Below are 8,329 nucleotides of genomic sequence, written 5' to 3' on the forward strand. Positions count from 1 at the left end.
TGTGCGCTGATATGAGACTTCCTGGTAGATTAAAACTGTGTGCCGGACCGAGACTCGAAGTCGAGACCTTTGCTTTTCGTGGGCAAGTGCTCTACCATTTCATTCTGGAAACATTCCCCAGGCTGTGGCAAAGCTATGTCTTCGCAATATCCTTTCTCCCACGAGTGCTAGTTCTGCAATGTTCGCCAGAGAGCTTCTGTGAAATAGTTTAAATGGCTCTGAGCACTATGGGACTTAACTTCTGAGGTCATCAGTCCCCTAGAACTCAGAACTACTTAAACCTAACTAATCTAAGGACATCACACACATCCATGCCCGAGGCAGGATTCGAACCTGCGACCGTAGCGGTCGCGTGGTTCCAGACCGTAGCGCCTAGAACCGCTCGGCCACTCAGGCCGGCGCTTCTGTGAGGTAGGAGACGAGGTACTGGCGGAGTTGGAGCTGTGGGGACGGGTCCTGTATCGTGCTTCAGTAGCCCAGATGGGGCCGGCACGATAACTTAGCGTGTTTGGTCAGAGCTGCCCTCTGTAATAAAAAAACTGAGATAATGAATCAACGACGAACTGAAACGGGTGTCTTGCGACGTCCGCCACGAGCAGATGCAACGAACGAAAACGAACAAAATGAGATTGAAAAAAAAAAAAAGATGGTAGAGCACTTGCTCGCAAAAGACAAAATTCCCGAGTTCGGGTCTCGGTCCGGCACACAGTTTCAATCTGCCAGGAAGTTTCAACTTATTAAATTGATCTGAGGATAGCTCGGTGACGAGCCTAAACCGGTGATCAATAAGGAAAATTTGCGATCTTGATGTAGGATTTTTATCCACACAGATTTTTAATCAACAGATCATGTATCTGCCCATTGACAGTGCAAAAGAAAAAAATCAAAGGGTTAAATGTCTACGAGTGTTCGGGTGAGTGCTCCTTGGACATTTTCGGGTAGTGGGTGATGGAACTTGACAGTAGACGAGGGGCTTCCATCGCCAAGCCACTAGATAAAGAACCGCCTGACGCTACTGGAATATCAAATAATTTTTTTAAATATATTAATCATGTGTCTTCATATCTTTTTGCTCAGAACAAGTACACCAACAGGAAGTCTACTCGTCCACATACTATCGCGAGTCCGTGGAGGCTGAACTGGGAAACCCGCGACGGCAATCGCCGGCGGTGATAGCGGCCGCAGAGTGCGGCCATCAAACATTCATGCGCTCCAAGTGCGCGCTGCGGTCCGGCGCGGTCTGCATTTTGCTTTCCCAGCAAACACGCGCGGCGCGCTCGTCAATACGGGGCCTGCGAGAAAAGGCCAATACGGCTCCGTGCTGGACAACACGGCGCGACCGCAGACAGCCGTCTGTTTGCCGCCGGCCCACGCCGACCGCCCGTGTGTACAAACACACAGGCCCGCACGCGCCAAACGCCGGCTGCCGGCTTATGACTCGGCCAACTCCGCCGTTTGGCGCGCCACCCGATATCCTCCCATGTAAAACACTGTTTGATGTCAACGGCCTACCACTTTCAGATGGCGAATCTTTTGCAGATTGTTTCATTCGCAGAATGATACGACTGACCAGCTCATGCCTTCTATTAGGACGTCTCGCCTTCCCGCTGATAAACAAAGCGAAATTTTAAGTAGTCCTACGCTCTTGTCATGGGCTTAATGCGGGCTGGTTGCACTGAGGTGACGAAACTCAATGGCCATCGATACGCACATATAAGCATGGAGGTATTACCGCGTACACAAGGTATGAAAGGGCAGAGCTTTGGCGGAGCTGCTATTTGTACTCAGGTTATTCATGTGGAAAGTTTTCCGACGTGATTATGGCCGCACGACGGAGATTAACTGACTTTGCACGTAGTTGAAGCTAGATGCATACGACATTCCATTTCGGAAATCGTTAGCGAATTCAGTATTCCGAGATCCACAATGTCAAGAGTGTCGAGAATACCAAATTTCATGCATTAACTCTCAGTATGGACAAGACAGACGCTGACAGCCTTCACTTAACGACCGAGAGCAGAGGCGTTTGTGAAGTCTCTGTGGGTACATCGTGGACACGGGACATCGGCTGGTAAAGTAACTGTCAATATCAATGAAATTCGCCAACACCCGTGTACCTTAAGATACTATTTTATTTTGAAGGCTACCAGTTTCAGCATTTCACTACGCCATCTTCAGGTCCCATATGCATCTATTCAAATAAACGAAAATGTCATATAGAGCCTGATGCTATCAGGTCTTCGAATGAAGCACTAGTGTATTTTGCGGACATTTGATGGAAATTCCTAAATTCAGTTCTTTATTGCTTTTCCTTTGTTTTGGAACATCTCCTGCGTCCGCTTCTTTATCTCAGTGCAGTATTTGCTTCCAGCATCCTCAATTATTTGTAGGATAAATCCGAATGCCTATCTTCTGCTACTGGTTTTAAAACCTACAGCTACCTGAAGTGGCATGGAAGTTATTCCTTGATGCCTTAACATGTGTCTTGTCCGCCTACGTAGCTGAGTGGCCAGCGTAGATGGCTGCCATGCGGAGAACTCGGGTTCGGTTCCCGGTACTGCCAAGGATTTTTCCTTGGTGGGAGGACCGATGTGCGGTGCACTCAGCCTCTTAATGCCAATGAGCATTGACCGAGAAATAGTGGCTCCACGGTATGGAAAGTCTGCAAAATGGCCGTAGTGTGCTGACTTCGTGCTCTCTCCACACGATGCCGTACGGTGTAGAATGAAACGGCAGCCTTCAGACATCCCTTGGACCTTCAGATCTGGCAAGAAGTTCGTTAACACATATCGTACTGTACAGGTCCTTCTTCTTGTCACTGTTTACCACATGTTCCTGTTCGCACCGAGTCTCCGGAGAATCTCCTCATTTCTTGTCACTCTACAGAATTTTCAGTATCCTTTTACAGCACCAGGTCTCAAACGCTTTGATTATCTTCTTTTCCAGTTTTCCTACAGTTCCTATATATCACTTTGTGCCGTGAATTCGTAGTTCGCGTGTACGTCTTCCTTCGTGCCCCACCCAGTCGATTGCGTCAGCACCATTACTGTGCTAATGCTTCGCTAGTGGCGCGGTCGGCGGCGTTTATAGTCAGCTAGTGCCAGTCGGAACTTCCATGGGGCGGCGTGCGAGGGAGGTGAGTCAGTCACCCGCTCTGCTATCAGCGTGGACTCACCTCCCGGAAGCGAATGCCCTGAGCGCGGGGCAGTCATCCGGAAGTTTGCGGCGCCACCAGCGGTCAAGGCCGAATGACCGGGCTGGAGCGGCAACGGCGTTGCAGAGGCGGTCTGATCTTGGAGTTGCGGACACCGGGGAAGGAGATGCGGCGAACACGGGCCTCCGCCGAATGCCATGGCACCTGCAGCTGAGGAGTCGTGGCGAGGCGCTGGCACAATGCACGATATGGGGGCGTTGGCCTGCCTCGTGTCAAATCAACAAAGCAGGCCAAAGCTGTCGCAATGGATGCAGTTGCAGCTCCAAGATTATTGGCCAACGGTACCAACGTCAACTAAAAAGCAGGATAACCGAGGGTCCCATGACTATGGGAAAAGCTTAATTGTGATTAAGTTGCCTATGGGCTGCACCGATGTTAAACGCGTTTTCAGCTATCCGGGAATTTGACCACGGTTAACTCTGTGTGTTACAAAGGAAAGCGCCCATTACACAGGCAAAGTTAATGACAGTCGCAGTCTGTAGTACTTATGCAGGCTTTTTAGTTTACTATCGTAACGCAGGTATCACTACTGCGCTATGGAGAACAAGAAAAGGAGGCCTAATTTTTCGAAATTTAAAACTTATATCGTTTTAGAGCTGGTCGCTGTAATGCGAAAATTTTAGGATGAAATAAAACAACGGACTGTTGTAACGTTAAGAAGATCCAGGACTCGTCGATGGACTGAACAGCGAATAATGCCGTGCAACGATCTGAGATACATTCACCCTAGTAGAAGTTATTCCGTAACTCAGTGAACCTTCACGCCATTTTCGGTTTTAAATTGAATACAGTTAAACTATAGTGAGTAATGTCAGTCTGCACATGCATAGTATCCATATACTCGATATTGGACTAACTACCATCAGGCTCGCCCGCCCGGTTAGCCGTGCGGTCTAACGCACGGCTTTCCAGAGTGGGAAGGAGCGCCTGGTCCCCGGCACGAATCCGCCCGGCGGACTTGCGTCGAGATTCGGTGAGCCGGCCAGTCTGTGGATGGCTTTTAGGCGGTTTTCCATCCGCCTCGGCGAATGCGGGCTGGTTCCCCTTATTCCGCGTCAGCAACACTATGTCGGCGAATGCCGCGCAACCAAGTTCTCCACGTACGCGTACACCACCATTACTCTACCACGCAAACATAGGGGTTACATTCGCCTGGTGTGAGACGTTCCTTGGGGGTGGGGGATCCACCAGGGGCCCGAACCAAACAATAACCCTGAATGAGTTGTTCGGTGTGGGGCGGCGGAGGGCTGAAGTGGACTGCGGAGGGCTGAAGTGGACTGCGGTAGTCGTCGTGGGGTTGTGGACCACTGTGGCTGCAGCGGGGACGGAGCCTCTCTGTCGTTTCTAGGCCCCCGGTTAACATACAATACAATACAATACAATACAATACAATACCATCAGGCTCAAGTAGTAATTAATGACACAGCTTTCAAGATCGAGATACGTTTCATAATTTCATCCGAATGGAAGAAATTTTCTTTGAACCTGCTTATCACTGAAAAAGGTATTTACTAGCGAGATACAAACACGAGGCAGTCCATAAAACCAAGAGATAGATGTATATCTTTTAGACAATGTTTGAAATAAAAAAAAATTCCAGACTGTAACTTGTGTTTAGTGTCTGACATAGAGTGACGATTACGTTAAAATTTCTGGCCGTTTGGGTAACATTCCAGACGTTGGTCTTTGCAACAAGATTTGCAGCGAATACATTATTTATAATAAATAAGATCGACTATTGTGTGTAACACATACATTAAACAGAGAAGAAAAACACAGAATCTTTCAGGAAATAGAGGGTGAAAAAAATTGGAAAGAGGTGGACGCGAACCTGCTATCGTACCTTTCACAGTCCATGACGCTATCGACTTTTTTTTCTCATTTTGTTCGTGATTGTTCTCGGTGTAAGGTATGGGGGGACGTCAGATGACAACCCTTCAAGTTCATCGTTGAATACTTCACTTAGTTTTTTTTTTTTTTTTTATTACAAATGACAACTAGCCCTCTGACCGAACACGCTGAGTTACCGCTGAGTTAACACTTCTGTAATTAGACTGTAGTTTCGACAAGGTAACCAGCTGTCTGAACAGGTACACATTATATAAAGACCGTGTTTACAAATGTTATTATCTGACATCTAACTATGACAAATTGTATCAAAACGACGCCCTTTTCATAGATCATCATTGTGCCATAACATTGAAATCCATTGTACCAATGACACCCGGAAATGAACCGCGCGACTGCTACGGTCGCAGGTTCCAATCCTGCCTCGGGCATGGATGTGTGTGATGTCCTTAGGTTAGTTAGGTTTAAGTAATTCTAAGTTCTAGGGGACTGATGACCACAGATGTTAAGTCCCATAGTGCTCAGAGCCAGAGCCATACCCGGAAACCTATCCAGTATGCTGAAACCATCTACCACGGAGTGCAGTTCTGCTCGGGAAGGAAACTTTCTGTGTTGTGGAGACACTGCTGGTACGATTCCTGATAAATCACTAATAATTGTATGCGCCGTTGTACTATGTACGTTATCACTTCACTAATAACTATAACAAATGCAACAGTTACATATATCCTTTATGTCATTATAAGTCCATTTATGGACGAGACACTGTTATTACCACAAGAAGGAAATTCCAAACTCTCGTTGTCTTCCTTTTGACAGACAAAAGCTCTTTTCAAATTTCCTGTCCTCGTAATGTTCTAAGGGACTTCCCCTTTCCACAAGTGCATATTGTTGCGGCGACGATTTACCTGGGCAAGATATAATATTTTTCATCTTCTATCCCATCTAAAACATCAAAAGGCGCCACCATCTTAATTCGGTACGAGTTTACTTTATCTTGACCGCGATCAGTTCAAGACGAATGAGCCTCCGACCTCGGTCAGCTTCAGCTGTGATCAGCTCCCTCAATGAACTTTAACTGAGGTTCGTGCAGTCGAATTTTGCATTGACCAGGATTAAACGCCGGCATAACCAGGATAACTTTTATTCAACGTTAGTGCAGTCGGCCCTAAGTGACGGATGAGTGAGACAGTTGGTGTACAGCCAAGAATGGGAAGCTTCCTCTTCAAGCTGCGTCGCCAAAGAGCTATCTATGGGACATCGCTAACAGATAGTCCGGGATATGGCCGCTATCTGGATACAAACAACCTAACGCAACGGTGGGTGTTTTTTCTATGCCAGAGTTCGGTCGTTCCAGTGGGGGCGGAGAAAGGGGCTACTGCATTTCAAGAGGAGCACAGTGTGTGTTGCACCTTCCTGGTTAAGTGATCGAATGTAGTATATAGTGCAGAATACAAGCGGTGCAGTGAGAGTATTAATTAATAAGTAATATTGCGCACGAAAATTTCATGATTAGAGTGCATCGTGTTATTGTTGTTGTGCCAAGGAAAGCTGAACGTGCGAATGCGTTCTCTAAAGGCGAGAGCCATTTTGGTATTGTTAATCAAACGCCGTGAGCGTGATTGATTTGTGTGTTTTATTGTGTAGGAGGTGATCTTGTTTTTATTACACTGTGAATGTGACTGATTTGGTTTATATCATTTGCCCAAAGAAAATTCCTTTGTTACTTTGTTCTATGAAAGTGATTCATTTATACTTTTTATTGTACAGAAGATTGTATTGAAATATATGTGTAGGTAATCCTGCAGATAGTTGACAGTAACTTGTTTTAGTGACTAGTTGCTAATGTGAGTAGTCGTACACCAATGAGTAGCTGTGTGCGATATTAGTGATCTTAATTATGTCTGAGAGTTGTTTTAAGTGTCCTTCAATTAACTGATGACCCTATGTCTAGTGTTTTATCAATTTGTAACCAAGGGACATATACTGAAATTATTATTGTTGTTCCCCAATTCGGTGTGCTGAGACAAAGTTGATTTTAATTCTGTTTCAGTTAATTCTGTTACATTGTGTTGAAGACATTTTAACTGTTATTCTCTTGTCTGAGCCCTACTTTAAAGAGCGTTATTGTGCTGCAAATTAAGTTTTGTTTAATTGTTATTTTTCCGCTATCAAGAAGACATTGCGCGTAATTAATTAGTTGCTAAACTCAGCCCATACCTGAACACCCTCATCCTGTGCCCCACCTCACCCAAATTCTATACTACAACATCCATATGTATATTAAGTTAAAAATTTTATAACCAGACTGATTGACTACAGGTAAATAAAACGTGAAAGAACCAGGCATTCCGACAAATGCCGGTTCAAAAAATAAAATACTGGAAATGCACACCAAAATAAGACCAATTAAAATTGTTCCGCATACGCTTGCGGCTGGCTGACCGCTGATGCAAAAGAAAAAAATGGGAAAGAGCCAGCTAAAATCTACGCCATAATAATTCAGGGAATAGTCATTAAATACCCTCAGGGGATAGTCGCCTCGTAGCATTTAAGATCCGCACTGCTCTCGTCCACTCGTCACCTGAAACAGAGCTCAACTTCACAGGAAACTGCAGGGCAGCTCTCCTGTCAACACATAAGAATCTAACAGGTAATACAGAGTTTTCGGATTTCCAGACACATTTCAGTGAGTGCCGTTTTACTAGAAAATATTAAGGGAAGCTTTCATCGCAACGTTGCGCCATACCAACAAACTCATCCATTTAGAAACTCGAGAGCATTGTATAAGTACACCCCTGTGGAAAAGATAACGATAAAATACAATGTGGAAAAGATAATGATGAAATACAATGAAGTCAAATACTGTGCACTCAAACGAAAGAACAATTTACTGTAACTAGTCACATTCATTGTGTTATACTTTCCAATACGCGTTTTGGAGCATATCCTTCCATCATCACGTCGATTTATTTCAGTTAAAAAAGTTGAATATACCTCCCGTCGGAGGTTCGAGTCTTCCCTCGGGCATGGGTGTCTTTAGGTTAGTTAGGTTTAAGTAGTTCTAAGTTCTAGGGGACTGATGACCACAGATGTTAAGTCCCATAGTGCTCAGAGCCATTTGATGACCTCAGCAGTTTGGTCCCTTAGGAATTCACACATATTTTTTGAATATACTTTGGGGTTTGGTGTTCAGTAGTCACGGCCTTCTTCCCAGTTTGTTTTTTTATTATTGAAATCGTAGGCATATGAATTGGGTGGCTAGTT

General features: G+C 45.3%; 1 non-coding gene across 1 annotated transcript; it reads right to left on the bottom strand.

Annotated features, from left to right (window-relative positions):
- Positions 1-312: 312 nt before the first annotated feature.
- Trnap-ugg lies at positions 313-396 on the bottom strand. Its single transcript has one exon. It is a non-coding gene; the product is annotated as a tRNA-Pro (tRNA).
- Between the last annotated feature and the right edge of the window lie 7,933 nt (positions 397-8,329).

Source organism: Schistocerca americana, chromosome 7, assembly GCF_021461395.2.
Source record: "Schistocerca americana isolate TAMUIC-IGC-003095 chromosome 7, iqSchAmer2.1, whole genome shotgun sequence".
Taxonomy (NCBI): domain Eukaryota; kingdom Metazoa; phylum Arthropoda; class Insecta; order Orthoptera; family Acrididae; genus Schistocerca; species Schistocerca americana.